This window comes from Polypterus senegalus, chromosome 12, assembly GCF_016835505.1.
Source record: "Polypterus senegalus isolate Bchr_013 chromosome 12, ASM1683550v1, whole genome shotgun sequence".
Taxonomy (NCBI): Eukaryota; Metazoa; Chordata; class Cladistia; order Polypteriformes; family Polypteridae; genus Polypterus; species Polypterus senegalus.
In genome coordinates, this window is record NC_053165.1 from 102,164,171 (window position 1) to 102,182,312 (window position 18,142).

The 18,142-nt window shown below is 37.8% G+C and overlaps 1 protein-coding gene across 3 annotated transcripts in view; it reads left to right on the forward strand.

The window, feature by feature from the left end:
• The first annotated feature begins 596 nt into the window (after positions 1-596).
• Positions 597-18,142, forward strand: part of rlbp1a (retinaldehyde binding protein 1a) — a 50,019-nt gene continuing 32,473 nt past the window's right edge. The window contains exon 1 of one of the 3 annotated variants that reach the window (XM_039771231.1): positions 597-734. The gene's annotated coding sequence lies outside the window, so the exon portion shown is untranslated. Of the gene's footprint in view, positions 735-13,553; positions 13,598-14,597; positions 14,615-18,142 lie in introns of those variants that run through there. The other 2 variants (XM_039771233.1, XM_039771232.1) reach the window with 2 other exon arrangements.

Genomic DNA, 18,142 nt, shown 5'->3' on the forward strand with positions numbered 1-18,142 from the left:
CAAGCAATCTGATCATCAAGCATGATTCCCCTGCCTCTGTTGTGTTGCTGACCATGGCTGCTAGAACAAAATAAAGGATTTGCACCTTTTTCATCAGATAATATTGAACCTGGCCAAATTTACTTTTGAGTTATTGCTTTATTATGTTCATTTTATAACCTTGTATCACTAAACTTAAGAAACGTATGAGAACAACAGTGGCATATTGAGCTTCCTTTTAACATAATACGGGGTTGTGGGGGCACAATAGCAGCTGTTGTTGTTGTTAATGAGTTTTGGAATTCATTCAGCTTTTATTGGAAGTAAAAACAAAGACTTCCTGATCTTCCTGTCATCCTCTTTCACCACTCCTGCCAATTATTATCTAACAAGTAGAACCCTTTTGCCCGCAATGCCCCCCTAACCCCCACTTCTTTCTTCTCGACTCCGAACTTACATACCTCTTTCATTGTTAATAGGGTTTCTCCTGCTCTCTTCTCTGTTGGCCATTTTTTGTGCTGATTAATTAAAAAATCAGCTCTGAGTAATACCATGTGACAGGCTAATCCGGGACTGTGTGACCCTACAAATCAGTGTGTTCAGCTGTGTCCTGGCTCACAGCTTGTCTTAGGCCCTTCTCAGCAAACTCAGTGCCTTCTCTTTTTTCTCTCACTGTCTTTCTTCTGCTTGTGTTTGTGTTTCCATTTTCTACCAACCGACTCAGGATTAAAACTGCTGTGGTGCACCGGTTCACGGTAAGTTCATATGATAATGGGAGCAGCCTTTCTGTCAATTTGACCTAGAGTTGAGATATTAAAAAAATGACTATGGACAATATTTTTATATGCATTCTTAATAATCTATTGAAGAAATTAATTTGTGCAAAAATAAGTCGGGTTACAGTTTTCTATTGTCTCTTGCTAGCTAAAAGGCACTGGTCCTGTAAAGTCAATATGTTTGGGCGTCAAGTAACAATCTGCTGTCAGAAATTGTTTCTGGGTAATAATCAATTTTATTGACATTATAAAGAAACCTTTACCCGTAGTAGAACTCAAGAAAACTGTTCATAATATAAACTATATTGAATAATGAAAGTTTTTCATTCTAACTTATACCACTTTACTTATGTGCTGAGTTTTTGCCCAGTCCTTTCATTGCTCCTTCTGTATGGATATGAATGCATGGCCTTTTCCCAACTTTGTTTTTGCCGAGTGTTGTCACTCTGGAGACAGTTACTGAATGACTTACTGAACCCTATCCATTTATGGTCACGTCTTAAGCCTTAATTTATCATTATGACTTAAAGTCTATATTCTTTATTAAGTTTGTGTGACAGGATATCCTTCTGTGAGGAATCATTCCTGCAGTCAATGGAAGCGCAATGCAATACCTTTAAGTATTTTGACACTCTTGACATCCTTCTGCTGTGAAACATTCTGACCTGTCATTGTCTACACATGTCTTAAACAACTATTATCATACACCGATAATTTCTGTATTATCTATATCTATTATTTATTTATTTATTTATTAATTATATTACATATCTATTGACTATATTTATGTATCTAGATTGCAAATACCATACATTGCATCAATGTTCATACTGCTAACTACATGTCAACATTGCTGCTACTTCTTTGTCTTGTCTTGTTTGTGTTTTAATTTTACTAGGGGGCTTTGCCCCCCTGCTCGCTTTGCTCGCCAACCCCTGTTTTTGTTTTTCCGGATACACACTTTTAAGATTTCTTTGAATTGTTGCTATTTCATTAGTTTCACTTTTGTTTCAGAACTTCTGTAAAAACAATATTTGGAATCTTTCGAGTTCCAATGTGCTGAATCTTTTTAATGAGGTCAGTGAGACGTGTTTAATGACTTTGTACCATAATTCAGGATCGGTTTTCTCTGTTTGGAATTTCAGTGCAGACACAACGATCTTCATCATCAGCAGTTAATAATTTTATTTTGCGAAGTAACCAATAAATGCATGTGAGGTAAACTCCGTCTTTGAAATTCTCTGACTTAAACTTCAAAGCCTTACAATAATTACATACTTCTGACATATCACCTATGTCCATATATTCGATCTGTATTTGCCTTTTCGTTATTTCTCTGAGTAATAATTTCTCTTTCTTTGCACTAATGCGATCTTTACTTTCTTTCTTTGACATTGTTGTTTTTTTCTGCTTTCATATTCTGTATCTTGCTGTGCATGTGTTTCTACGAGTTTTTGAATTCCAGTTTTCATTACCTCTAACCTGCTCTGCATGTGTTTGTCCCCCTTGTTTTTTAACCTCTTTATGACGTTTTACTTTGTTTTCTACTCTTTGTCTTTTATTTCTGACCGTGCTTTGTCCTGCTTTTTTTTCAATGACACCTGGTCCGAGGTGATTATTTTCCTTTTTTTGAGTAATAATTTCTGTTTGTTTGTGCTACTGCGATCTTTACTTTCTTTTTTTTATACTTTCTAATTTCCCTACTTTCATATTCTTTAACTTTCTCCACATGTGTATCGCACCAACGTTTTTTTTTGAGCCTTTCGAATTCCACTGCTTTCATAATCTCTAACCTTCTTTGCATGTTTATAGCGCCAACGTTTGTGAACGTCTTTATGAAGTTCTACGTTGTCTTTTACTCTTTGTCTTTTAATTCTGAGCTGGATTGGACCTTCTTATTTTCAATTCCACTTGTTCCAGGCTGATAATTACTTTCCTTATTTTCTGAATTTGCACCTAGATTCTTCTTTTTCTTTTTTTTCTCTCCAACGCTTTTGAGTCTCTTTTCTCCGTGCTGCTCTCTTCTTTGCTTAGTCGTCGATGTTTCATCTATAACGTATTGTCCTTATACACTTTATATGCACTGAGAGCCCTGGATCTGTGTGTGCTCAAAGCCTCCTTTACACGACTGAGTGTTTTGCTGCCTCTGCGTTTATTTGATATTGATTGTAAGCAGGGCATGTCGTGCAAGAATCTCATGTTCTATACATCATCACGAGACGGCCCTGGGTGAATCTCTTGGCACAAAGTCTCATGTTTAAGGTCCCCGCGAGACGCTCCATGGCCAATCTCTTTCATCTCGCGGTTTCTTTTAAGTGTCTTCAGTGATCTTCACGTGAAGATCACGTCTTGACACCGCAGTGTTTCTATCCAGGATTTTTTTTATAATAGAGAGAAACTTAAATTAAAATTTTAATTCTATTTTTAATTTATTATTTGCACTTCATGTTGTTACATTGTGGACCCTGAGCTTCGCAATTTTGTCTCTCTGTATACTTGTATATGGTTGAGATGACAATAAAGTTCACTTTGACTTTGACTTATAGCCATTTTGTATGTAATGCAACTTATGCAGCAGTAAGAGACCAAAAAAGGAGTTTGATCGACAGCAGGTTGTAGATATTATTGATATACTGTAATTAAAAATCTGAGACAAAGTTATTACTTCACAACAGATGATCTTCGGTTAGAAGAAAAAGGTTTTTCGTTTTAAACGCTGTATCACGGTATGCTGTGTATAGCAAAGCAATGTAAGTCTGTGCATAAACTATGCTGGACTGTTTTTCTGGAAGACATTTTATAAAAGTGAAATGTGCCCGTACTGCAGCAGGCATGACACCAGTTGTTTCTAAATGGCTTCCTGCAGTTGCTCAGGCACAGAAAAGATGATTGTTGAAAACTGTCAGTCATTTAGTCAGTCAGTCAGTCATTATCCATCTATCCATCCATTATCCAATCCGCTATATCCTAACACAGGGTCACAGGGTCTACTGGAGCCAATCCCAGTCAGCACAGGGTGCAAGGCAGGAACAAATCCCGGACAGGGCGCCTGCCCACCACAGGGACACAAACACCCCCACACCAAGCACACACACGGGACAATTTAGGATCACCAATGCACCTAACCTGCGTGTCTTTGGACTGTGGGAGGAATCCCACGCAGACACGGAGAGAACATGCAAACTCCACGCAGGAAGGACCTAGGAAGTGAATGCAGGTCTCCTAACTGCGAGGCAGCAGCGCTACCACTACTCCACCCTTGTTGAAAACTGACTTTCCATATTTCCAAAGCATAACCGGAGATTTCAGATGGATTCTAATGACATTTGGATCAAATCTACAGGGGCAGAAATTCATCACCTTGTAGAAAAGCTTACATGATGTCACAAATGTTTAAAATTATATCGATAGCAACATTGAGCATTTTTATGAGAGAAAGAGATTTGTTCAAGTTGCTGACTTCATGAATGTTGCTGAGAAGGTAAGAATTGTAGGGGTTGTTGTTCAGAAATGGTAAAAAAAATAATAAAGCTGTTTAGTTAAGCCTTAAAAAGCAATATTCAATCCATGATATAGCACAGCTATAGTTTATCATGAGGTATTCTTATATGTTTTAAAACAATGTCACCAGTCTTTATTTTATTGTGGTGCCTTTCATCAAAACAATATCTGTAAACAGTGTAATGAAACTCTCACTAGAGGACAAAGTGAGGCAACAGTGGAATTATGTTTGTGTCTCTGAAATATCAAAACAGAACAAAACCGAAGGCCTCATGTGTGGGACAGTGCTCTTAATATCCATCCATTATCCAACCCGCTATATCCTAACTACAGGGTCACGGGGGTCTGCTGGAGCCAATCCCAGCCAACACGGGGCGCAAGGCAGGAAACAAACCTGGCAGGGCGAGTGCTCTTAATATTTGCACTAAATTGGTCAGTGTAGAATTTATTTGTGCTACTTGTACTAATTTATGGCCTCAAAGCTGTTCTTCTACTAAAATCAAGAAGTAAGTTTAAAAAAAACGTTTATGAATACTGAGAAAGTAAAGAGGAAGAGTTTTAAGAATGTACCTAACTGTTGCCTGGATGTGGCGATTTGCTGTAAAAGGCAAACCAACCTCACTTGCATGTTAGCTGCGTCCTTTTCTATGCCTATGTCTCCGCTTTGAATTTCACCGTCTTCCTTTGGTGGCTCTCCCATGTAACTGTTTTATCTTGGTTCTGCTCTAATTACTGGTGCTGAGTGACTGTCAAGTTAATGGGGTGTCCCACAATGCATCATTTCTCTGTCATTGTTTTCTTTGTGCCCTTCAAGTTCGGACTCTTATTTCTAGGCTCATGCTTTGTGAATTGTGACCCTGGTTGATAACAAAGACTTTGCTGTTGAAATGCCAAAATTGGGAGAACGAGCAGTTAGAGGCCTTCAGGTTTCCAGTTTGATCCCATATGTCTACAAGTCTTGATTTAAAGAAATGGTCAGTCATATAAAATGTGCTCTGCAGTAGGACACTACACTCTATTAGATAGATAGATAGATAGATAGATAGATAGATAGATAGATAGATAGATAGATAGATAGATAGATAGATAGATAGATACTTTATTAATCCCAAGGGGTCTATTACTCAGGTTTGGAAGGCTCAGTGAGCTAATCATAAAGTTCTCCCCATTTCACAGCTTCTCTCTGATAATGTGTACTTTCTGTTGGGTTCAGATATAAAATGTGTTTCTACAGAAACAAAACAATCTTATATATATAAAAGTCAGTGTGTGTATGTATATATGTGTATGTTCCAGCATCACTTCCGAACGGCTGGAGCAATTTTCATGAAACTTGGTACACATGTTCCTCATTGGTCGACTAAAAATACTGCAGGGTGAAATCAACCATAACCACCCCTTTTCTGGGTAGGGTGGGGGGTGATCTTATGGTCTTGTAAGCATGTTATCATCCAGTTGACACTGCGAACGACCACTAGGGGGCGAACTGGAGGTGACTGCCATCATTCTTTATGTTTGCGCACCACTACATTGGGTTCCTGCTGCTTTTGAAATTAAATAGAGTTGGCTGGTTCAGAGCGTCCGCTGGATGATAAGATGCATACAAGACCTCAAGACAAGCACATTAGTGAGTCTTCATTGTTAATTTATTTTTATTTTTAAAGTTGTGGGTTTTTTTTAATTATATTTTTCTCAAACAATAAAAAAAAAAAAAAAAACGCTTTATTTTCCTCCCGGGCAAGTCTGGGTATTTCAGCTAGTAGAAGATAAATGAGAGGAGATCATTTATCAAAGTGCATTTTGCTAGTTGTTAGCTAATCGTTTGAGTGCTATATACTATCAAATGCCACACATGTACATACCTTTTGTATCTGTTAGCCATGCTAAATATGTTTTCTTTTCCACACGGGAGTGTAAAATCTGGCCTTTGTTTAAATAAGATGGTAAACTTTAAATACACTATAGTGCAGCTTACTCCTTCACAACTTCTAGCAATAAGCAAATTTCACAGTCCCATAGGAAAAGTGAAACACATTAATAAAAGCTAACAAATATAATGTGTAAATGTATGTGCTGCTACGCTGTCTACTTGACTAGTCATCATTTTCCAAACTTCCTAACTGTCTATATGTGCAAAATGACTTCTTGGATTTCCTTTTCCACTGTTGAAACTCTAAGAAATTAAGTACAGGGTGTATAGTATAGTATAGTATAGTATATCTTATAGTAGATTCACTTTATTGAGGACTTTGAAAATTTTCCTTATTTTCATCAGGCAAAACTCTAAATTATTTTTTACTCAAGGCTGAAAAATGTTAAAAGGCCCTACCTTCTTAGATTGTAACAATAATGAAATTATTTGGACTTCTTGGTCACTTAATAGATACGTCTCACTGATTCTAGGGTAACGGCTCAATATTGAGAGAATGGATGTAAAATTATTTGACATACTAGGTTGAAAACTAAACGCTGAATTGCAATCCCAAAATATTTGCATGCATGTGCCTAATTTGTTCAAAGAATAAAAATTACATTTAGACTCAGAGATCAATTAGCCAGGCATGTAAATAAGTAGGGTGAAATATAAAAAATGCTTTACATAGTATTGAATATAAAGTGGACAGTGGTTTCTGACTAGATTTATATAAATGGTAGAATATAGAGCAGATGAGATTGTAGCCCCACTTGCCTTAAAAGCAGAATGAAGTTGTTCATAAAAGACAAAGGAGGAAGAAAGGATAGAGAAGGAAGATTTTAGCAAATGGAATGTGCAAAGACCTGAGTTATCAAATGCATTACCCAGAGTATGACGTTCTCACAAGCCCAAGGTTAGAAAGCAAAAGGATTACCTCCAATATGAGAGGCAGGTTTGTGGAGACTATGTTGTTTTGGGCAAGGACCAAGATGCTGTACCTTACATCCTATTCTTAGCCTATATGTAATTAGAGGGCCCATTTTTGTGGATCCAGATGTGAGTTTAACTGCAGAAAAGGGAAGAGTGGAAAGAGAACTCAGTGACACACTAGTAACTTTCATCAAAAACCAAGAACCTTCCATGGTCTGCCAATACAACCTGCATACTTAAATAGCTCATCAAAGGCTCTTTCACCCAAGGAAGATGAAGAGCTTTGGGGTAAGAACCAAAACACTAATGAACTTTTAATGCTACACTATTGAAAGTATCCTGACCAGATGCATTCATGGTATGGTTTGGTAACCTGACCTGCCAGGATTGTAAACTCCTTCAAAGGACTGTGCGTACAGCTTCTATAACACTAACCTGCCACACCTTCATACCATCTACTCAACCAGATGTCTAAGGAGAGTTGAATCTACCATCTCCAATAGCAGTCACCCAGCAAATATTCTGTTTTCACTTCTGCATTCTGGAAAGCCCTACCAGAGCCCCACCACTCACGACACACTTTTCAGGAACAGCTTCTTCACCAAGCCATAAGGTCACTGGACTCTCAGTAAACTGAGCCCACTTTCAATGAACTGTGCACAGTACCAACCTGCTGTTTTATGTAAAATTGTACTATCCTTTACAATTTTTTCACTCTTATTTACTCTATCTACTTATCTTTTGCTACTTTTATTTTTTTTTTTTTACTGTTTTTATGGCAACTGTGCCACAAGAATTTCCCTATGATTTTGCAATATATGTGACAATAAAGATCTCTGATCTGAGTGTTACCTAAAAGAGGCAACCACTACCATACTCAAACCAGCATATTAACCCAATGGTGAAATTCTAGTTTTGGCAGGGAAGCTCCACTATCAACCTTGCTGCAAATCGGTGTGGAGTCATTAACAACTGGTCTTTGTTTCATAAGAAGTTAGAGAAAAGTGACTAAACAGCTGGAGGAATTAGATGAAGCATAACACTAACAAAACTGGGACAAGGAACAGTATGAATAATGACCTAAAAGACAGAGAAACTGTGAGAATGTAGAAATCTAAGCAGCTATTAACCAATTTATCTTGTAACCAAGGTGGTACCTGATGGAGTCAAGTAGTTTTTTTAATAGGTGATCACTTGGCGTGTTAACCAAAAAAAGTCACATGTCATCAGCATATAGAGGTACATTGTGACTGGGGTTTATTAACTTGTGCACCCTCAAGGCAAACGGTAAGGTCTCTAGCAAAAACTTGAAAAGCAACTGAAAAAGGGAAAAATTCATTGTCTGTCACCCGTACATTTGGGAAGGAGGAGAGATATTCGAATATGTAGGAAAAATTACCTTGGGCAATAAATAGAACATCTTGATCATAGTCATGAAGTTTGTTCAAAATCACATGGAATACATGACTTACCACAGAACTTCACACAACCCACAACTCTAGAGCTGTGAGGCAGAAACACCAACCATTGTTGCCATTATGTTACCTTCTATCTAGCAAGGGGTGATAGCTCCCTGGTTGGAATAAGTTCTTTTTTAATTGCAGCATGTTACATAACCCAAAACTATATACTGTAGATACTGTATAATATTAAAAGGTGATACCCTTCCCTTAGTGATACAGCGGTAAGAAATCACATAGGAGAAATAACTTAGCTTTCTTTAATGATGACTTACGCGGCATAACAGATGAGGAAGCCATGAAAAGGCTTTTCAGTGAAGTGGGAGCTCGATGTTTACAGTCTGCCATCTTCGTCGCTGCGCTGGAAGGATTTTCAGGATCGGATGACGTTATCTCCTATTCGTTCGTCAGCTACCAAAGGTGTGCCGGGCAATGTTCCAAGGCTTTATACTCTTTTTCCATGTACAGACCCCCACTTAGGTGAATAATAGAATTCCAAACAAGGCAAAAAGAGGATACAATTGCATGCTGACTCTAACACACAGAAATAGTGCACGTTGCCCATTTGCAGTTGTTCTTAACTTGTCTTGCCTAGCAATTCTAAAAACCCCTGTACTAAATCTGGCTTTGTGTTAGCTGTACATGTGAGAAGAAAAGAAAAGCAGATTAAAAATATTTGCACAGAGCATAGTGACATTTTAAACTTATATTCTGATTACATACCCCAACAATGTATTTTAACGAAATGAAGAAGAAATACTATTTATGTATTTGAAGATGGGAAATTTATTTCAGAAAATCCCAGAAAACCATTATGATAGCTGTAAAAGGCTTTACTTTAAGTTTTGTTAACGACATAACGATCATTAAGTTAGATAGAAAAGTAGAATGTTTTTTATGCCATGTTAAAATACTGCGGTGGGCTGGCACTCTGCCCGGGTTTTGTTTCCTGCCTTGCACCCTGTGTTGGCTGGGATTGACTCCAGCAGACCTCCATGACCCTGTAGTTAGGATATAGCAGATTGGATAATAGATGGATGTTAAAATAGTCTTTCATTTATAACCAATTTCGTCTCATAGCAGTGTGCAAATAGGTGAAAAAGCTGGGAGAAACTCCAATTGAAGCACCACTAACCTAACTCAGAAAGGCTCTCTGCAAGAAGATAAGTCGTCTTAAGAAAATCTGGCTTTAGAGAAATGAAAAAAAGCTCTCATTGTTGTCAATAACTGTCATAACAGGATTATCTGTGTGGTTCCTTCAGAATGCAGCACTGAAGTAGAACAATGCCATCAAATTCTCTCCAGAGCAGCTACCATGCACACTGGCGATCTCTTTGTCTACTATTTACATGTCTACATGTATAGAAACTGCTTAAAATCAAACGTCTGAAAATACTTGAGCAAAATCATTAAGAAACAATGAAAAGAAACAAGAGGAAATTGTAATTTAAGCATGGGATATTGTGGGACTTTCACCTATTACTGCCTGGACCTGCTGTAGACCATTTCAATTCATGTATTAATATGCATATTAATAAAAGGACCATATTCTAAAGAATACATCAACCAGATAATAAGCTTGTCAGTCTGGTGGTGTACTGCTTTACAGCTGTAGGCCTTTTATCATTATGTGGACTGCAGTGTGTGTGGACACTTCTTTCCAATCACATTTCAAAGGTTTACAAAAGGAAACCAAAACTGTTTCAGCATTTCTGTGCTTACAAGCAGTCAAACAATGGCTTAAATTGGCCAGTTCAGTTCAATTTATAACGTATTTAACCTGTGATGCACAGACCTCTGTCATCTATCCCGGAGCTGAAGGCGAGCACTAGGTGTTATCCTGGGACTGCCTGTATAAACTGCAGGCGGGAAACAAGGCAGTGTTAGCAACAGTGCCCTCTCTCGTCATGGGGTGGTATTGCTTACCTTGCCAGAACCAGAAGAATGACTCCCAGGCGCACATGCGTGACAATATGTAAAACCAAATTACTAAAAAAAAGAGGGCACACTTACTTTTTTACATGACTGCAGTTCTCATAATGTTTTCAGTACAGTAGCCAGAAAATTGGGAAATATTTGATTTGCTTTTAAGGACACAAAAAACTTTGCCTTTGTATTGCTGTGACATCAAATTGCCGTTGAATTTTGAACAAATACATTTTGCTGTGTTAGAATTTGTATATAATGGCACACACAAAACAGTAACAAAATACTATACTTTCTTTATACAGTGACCAGTACTGGAACAAACTGAAAGATTGATCCATCCATTGTAGAAACAACTCAATTATGTTCAGGGTTGCAGTTGATGGTCAGAGTATCTGGAACAAGGTATGAAACAACTATGAGCAGCTAGCAGTCCAAAGCAGGGCAATGTCATACATCAATCTAACAAGCATTCCTTTTCAATACAATATTAACAAACTATAGTACAGGATTTTTATTATTGTCAGTCTTTCTTATGAGGAGTTGACAATTATAAACTCCTTCCAAAGTTCAATTAATAAACGCATCATACTTTTCTCCTTTCTCATATAGCACATGATGCAGAATACCTGTAGCAGGAATGTAGTGGTAAGTGTGACACAGCAGCAGTCAAAATAAATATTTTATAGAACATATCAGTTACACATTCTTTAATTTATGTAGAACTAGGGAGCTCCGCCCCCTGCTCGCTTCATTCGTCCACCCCCGGGTTTGGTTATCTGGATATACAACTTAAAGAGATTGTTATTTTCATGGGAATTGTTACATAACCTTTCGATTCTATGTTGCATCGCTTTTCTGTGATCATAAATATACACCTGACTGAATTGTGGTTTCTTCGACATTAAACTTGTCGTAGCTTTAATTGTTGCGGGACAACAGATTCTCATAGCGTATGGTGCATTATTGTGTAAATCTACGTTTTTCAGCATTGAATGATGCGAACGCGAAAAGATTACTGTAGACTTGGATATTTTGCCTGTAGTGTTTGTGGATTTCACTTTCACCAAACAACAAATCTTTTAATTCTCGCGGATACGCGAATACAACACGAATTAGACGATCTACAAGTCTCTGACTTAAACTTTAAAGCCTTACAATATCTACATACTTCTGACATATCACCTAGGTCCATATATTCAATATCTTTTTGCTGTTCTGTTATTTCATCCATCCATTATATCCTAACTACAGGGTCACGGGGGTCTGCTGGAGCCAATCCCAGCCAACACAGGGCACAAGGCAGGAAACAAACGCCGGGCTGGACACCAGCCCACCGCAGGGCGCACACACATACTAAGGACAATTTAGAATCGCCAATGCACCTAACCTGCATGTCTTTGGATTGTGGGAGGAAACCCAAACAGACACGGGGAGAACATGCAAACTCCATGCAGGGAGGACCTGAGAAGCGAACCCGAGTCTCCTAACTGCGAGGCAGCAACACTACCCACTGTGCCACCGTGCCACCTTCCATTATTTCGAGTATTAATTTCTTTTTGTTAGTGCTAATGCAATCTTTACTTTTTTTTGATACTTTTGAATTTTACTACTTTCATAACTGCATGTGTATCACGCCAACGTTTTTGAACGTCTTTATGAAGTCTTTTATTTCTGACCCCATACTGGACCTACAAGGTTTTCAATTCCACTTGGTCCGGGTAGATTATTACTTTCCTTATTTTCAGAATTTGCACATAGCTGCTCTTTCTTCTTCGCTTAGTCGTTGATGTGCCATCTAGACCATATAAAATTTTTAAGAGCTGGGTGCACATGAAGTGTGTCTGCCAAAAGCATTCCAACAACTGAAAGGTTAGATGTCTGTGATCTTGTTTTAAATTGTTTTTAAGTAGGGCGTGAAGTGCAAAAGTGACTGTCTCATGGGTCTTGCTTCCAAAGGTTGTAAAGTCTAGTCTTGCGGGATGTCAAAGTGTCTTTCCGAGAAGATCACGTCTCGACCCAAGATTTTTTTTATTATAATAGAGATATATCCCTATATTTATCTCAATTTGTGTTATTTTTCATTTTTGATCAGCTTGGTAAAATGTTGCATGCTGGACCACTGGATTTATCCTGATTTACACATTGGCATTTTGTAATATGACAAAATGTATTTATTTTACAAAAGAAAACTCATCTAAATGATCATTAAAATAATGTTTTACGTAGCACCTGTCAGAGCAAGTCCTATCACATGTCGAATATCCTAGTCTTGGTGTCCTAGTGATCAAAATGAAATTCAAAACAGTAATAAAAGAACCAAAAGCTCACAGGAACACACTTACAGCACAACATCAATACACTGTGTAACAGTGAGTCATAAATGCATTGTATACACCGATTAAAGAATCTAATATGCAAGAGAAATAGAGACAAAGTTTAACTTATGAACATTATGATCAATGGAGCCCAAAGAGCAAACCAATTAAAATGATAAAATATAATGTAATATAATATTAAAAGAAGCATGCAGTTTTCTATGTACCTGTGTATGCAAAGCTCTCCAATCTCTATAATATGTATAGCTGGTGTGACAGGTGGCCACGGCCATTACCTGGCCAGGACACCAAAAGAATGGGAGGACCGGGGGAGAGAGCATCGATGAGACAATACCTCCCCTGGGACGCTAGAAGGTATCCCTGCTGGGCGGTTGTGGCACCACGGATTCCCGCATGGCATGCTGGGAGCTGGAGTTTAGTACAGCCCTGCTGGGTTCTGTGGGGGCTGCCAGGGAGAGCTACAGAGCCCTATAATGGACTTCTACCACACCTGGGAGTGATTCCAGTTAATCTTGATGAGCCACCTTGAACACTCCCAGGACCTATAAAAGGAGCCGCCTCACGGGAGGAAGAAGGACAAAGCCTGTGTGGAGGACTGGAGGCGAAAGGACTGTGCAAGCATTGTTGCCCTTGATTGTATATTGGTGAAGAGGAATAAATTGTGTGCTGTGTGGAGAAACGTGTCCTGCCTGTCTGTGTCGGGTTAGGACGGCTGTATACGTCCCGGGCTCCACTCTGGTCAGAATACAGAATTACAATACACTGTAGCGGGTAAACTATGTTCATGAACTTGAGCTGTCAGCGAAATGTTTCTCATTTGTATTTACATTCCACCATCATTAATGAGTTACTTATGTAATATTATCATATTATTTTTAGTTTTTTCATTTGGAAGAAAATAAATTGTATAACAAAAAATTTGGCAATATTGTGTTAATATTATATTGTTGAGCATATAATAATGAAATATATTATTCTGAATATGATGTGTAGCATTCATTTGCTTGTGCGTTTGACCTGTGTGATACATTCATAGACAGTATGCTGAAAAAACGTACCTCGCCAACTGCAGTAGACAAGAACAGCTGTCTCTGGGGGTCAAACTATACATCTCTCCAGAAAAGAGATGTTACTCAGTAGACAATTATTATTACGATAGTGGAATGAAAGAAATAACCGAAGCAAAGCACAGGTGGTTAAACGATAGTGAGAACGTGGCAGTTTCTAAGGTGCCAAACAACTCTCCACTACTAAAAAAGAACTCTGCAACCTGTGACATTTATGGTGGGTTACAGCTTAGACACTGACATGCGGTATTAAAATTGACACTTTAATTAGAATTTTTACAAGGGTTTTATATATATATATATATATATATATATATATATATATATATATATATATATATATATATATATATATAGTAATCCTCGCTATATCGCGCTTTGACTTTCGCGGTTTCACTCTATCGCGGATTTTAAATTTAAGCATATCTAAATATATATCATGGATTTTTCGCTGGTTCGCCGCTTTCTGCGGACAATGGGTCTTTTAATTTAGGTTACATGCTTCCTCAGTTTGATTGCCCAGTTGATTTCATACAAGGGATGCTATTGGCGGATGGCTTAGAAGCTACCCAATCAGAGCACGTATTACATATTAACTAAAACTCCTCAATGCTATAAGATATGCTTCCCGCGTGGCGCTTGTTTGCTTCTCTCTATCTTTCTCACTCTCTCTGCCTGACGGAGGGGGTGTGAGCAGAGGGGCTGTTTACACAGGGGACACGTACGCTTTTCTACAAAATGCCGCTTTATCGCGGTGCTTCTGTATACTTAAAAGCATGTATTGATTTTTTGATTGTTTGCTTTTCTTTGCGAGCGATCTCTCTGACATTCTTTGCTCCTGACGCGCTCCTTTATGACGGCGCTCCTTTGAAGATAAGATATGTTTGCTTTCTTTTAATTGTGAGAAAGAACTGTCATCTCTGTCTTGTAATGGAGCACAGTTTAAACGTTTGACTAAAGGGTGTTATTTCATGTCTAGAGGGCTCTAATAATGTTAACAGTGTGGGAGAGTTTATAAGGGCTTAAAATATATAAAAATAAACATACAAACATATGGTTTCTACTTCGCGGATTTTCACCTATCGCGGGGGTCTGGAACGCAACCCCCGCGATCGAGGAGGGATTACAGTATATATATATATATATTTATACAGTATATGTTTGTTCTGTTGGGGAATTTGTATCGGTATAATATGTATTATGTTATACCATACAAAATATTTGCAGTTTGTGACTATTTTGTTGTTTTAAATTTTGTTTTGACAACTTTATGCTGTATGTTGTAACTTTCTGCTCATTTCCTTGTGTGTTAGAAACTGCTGGCTTTATTATTAGGATACTAAATATACGAGTTGTCAACTTTTCTACTTTAAGACTGTTCTGTAAAATTGTAAAGCTATTGCAAATGTTCATTAGATGTATCATACTGATTGCTGCTAATTTGTTTTCTTGGTCCCAAAATTATACCATGACCATCCATATGTTATCTAGGCCAAACCATTTTGCAGAATTTGGCCTCACTCCTGGTAGAAGGTGGTGATGATAAAGTATTTTCATGTTTTTCTTATAATGGAAGTGATAACATCGTGTGGCAGACTTGTGAAACATACAACAGCTCAGTTCTGTCACAATGACATTCATCAGCTCACCTCTGACGTTTGTAATATCCTGTTGTCTAGAGTATTTTTCGATTTGATTTGTTTTTTCCGATGTCTGGCAGCTTTAAATTACAGTACATAAAAATAAACCATCTATTCATTCACTGAGCCTGGTTACTCTTGTCTCAGTGCTGTGTGGATCACATTCACTCCTTTATAGAACCTCGTATTTACATTTGACACTGCTAGTATGTAATGTCACCAGTGACAAATGGAAGCTAGCTGTCGAACTCCTTGGCTTGTAAAGAGCACAATGCTTATTCTTACTTGCATATTTTCCACAGACTTGTGACGGGAGTACAACACAAATAACAGAGAACAAATACTGTAGCACAACTAACTTGGAACTAACACTTATTTACTCTATTTTACTTGTGAAACGTATACCTTCTAATTAGACATATTGTACCTATTTTGGTTTCTTTTATAAGTTGCCTTAGCCCAGGGGTCTTCAACCTTTTTTCCCCCTGAGAGCTACTTTTAAAAAATGAAAATGGCAGAGAGCTCCTCATGTTTCTAATGTTTATTCTCATAGCTTATTTCAAACCACACAAACTGAATAAGCTTGCTTTGCCCGAGCATTTACAACATGTTGGTGTCCACAACTCACATTTTGCATTAAAACATCACAAAAAAATATTTAGTTCTTCTGCAAGTGCATTTTGTATGTCTGTATGCATTTTCTAGTGTATCTCACACTATTGAATTAAAACATGAATGCTGTCAAAACAAAACAATGCAATTCCAAATCCACAGATATTCCTTATTCATTTGTCATTTTGTTTCATGTCACTGTGTCACTTTATTCACAGGTCCAGTTGCATGTGTGACGTGTTTTTTAGTGAGTCAGATGACTGGCACTGAGGTGTATGGTGGAGTGTAGCCACTGAGGTTCACTCTTATGGAGTCATTTAAATGTTCGTCTGTCAGTCTTCTTCTGAACTTTGATTTCATGACATTCATGTCAGACTCGCAGAGGTATGGAGACCCAAACAAAGCAGACATTTTCAGAGCTGCTTGGTGAAGATTCTTCTAGTTATCTGGCTCTACTAAGCTTCAGAAATGCTGTTGAGACTTTAACTGCACATTATTTTGAAGGTTTACTAATACTGTATATATATACAGTATATATAAAATCCAATGTCTCTCTGTCTGTCCGCTTTCAAGAGAGAACTATTTAATGGATTTAGATTGTTTTTTTTCTATTATTTGCTTGAGCATTCCGGTTGATTTTGCAACTTCTCTCATTTTCGCTATGTATCAGAGTTCACTTGTGGTACCGATTTATTTGTGCCGAGAAACACGCAGCGGGCCGAAGGAAGGATGGTTTCCTCACTCACTAGCTAGCTTCGGGGCATGTTCCTTAACTCCACTTAGCTAGCAAACGAGAGAACAATTGAATTCAACTTTGTTTGATATTTAAAATAAAGTGTTACTTAGGTCTTGAGTTTGAGTCAGGATATTAAGTGTATGCCACATTGAAAAGATGGATTGCAATTCAGATTGTGGATCATAATTTTATGTTAAAAGGATTGTGATATGATTTTTTGGAAGGATTGCCCACCCCTAATTTGACTAATCAAGTTTTCAAATTTATATAGGATTCATTAACTCTTTGGTGAGCTACTTGGAAAGGGGTTGCGAGCTACCGGTAGAGCAACGTGTTGGAGACCTCTGCCTTAGAGAGAAATCAAGCAAAATGACACCTTTTATTGGCTAAATAAAAAGATTACAATATGCAAACTTCTGAGGGAACTCAGGACCCTTCTTCAGGCAAGATGTCACACACACACTGACACAGACATCTTGTCAGAAGAAGGGTCCTGAGTTTCCTCAGAAGTTTGCATATTGTAATCTTTTTAGCTAGCTAATAAAAGGTGTCATTTTACTTGACTTCTCACTGTATTCACAATGGCTAACACAGTAAAACATCCTAGTACTACAGACAAACAAGTTGCCTTAGATAAAGATATCTGCCAAATAAACAATATTAATAACACTTTACAGAATATCTCTCCTTTCATGAAACATTTAACTATTTGAGTAGCTGATAAGTAGATTTATGACCTATAGTTCAAAACTGTCACTAAATCTAGGAGTGTGTGTGCTACTGGTCCTGCACTGTTTGCCAGGAGAGAAAAGTGATTGCTGATGTTTTTAATAATGATTTTTGCCTTCACAAAGCACATGTTATACTGCATACATCATGGATAGAAAGACACTGTGTGCTTGTAATATGCTGCATCAACTTCAACACACTTTGCAATGCTTTGTGGTCTTGACCTGATAGACGCCTTACCAGGATGTCATACAGTCAGCGAAGTTGTACTCCACTGTGCACTTATAAAAGTGGATGAGGTATGGCTGGGCTTTTCTGTGATGTGTGAGAAAATAAAGGCGTTGTTGACTCCAAAAAGTTTTAACGTTGCTGACCCACTGTATATCATCCTTCCAATTCTTGGTAATCAGGCTTATGATGGTGGTGTTATTGGAAAATCTAATGATGGAGCTGGAGCCACATCATTGATAAACAGTTATTAGTGAACACATGGTCATCAGTGAACTAGAAATAAGCTTAGAGGGCTTAGCAC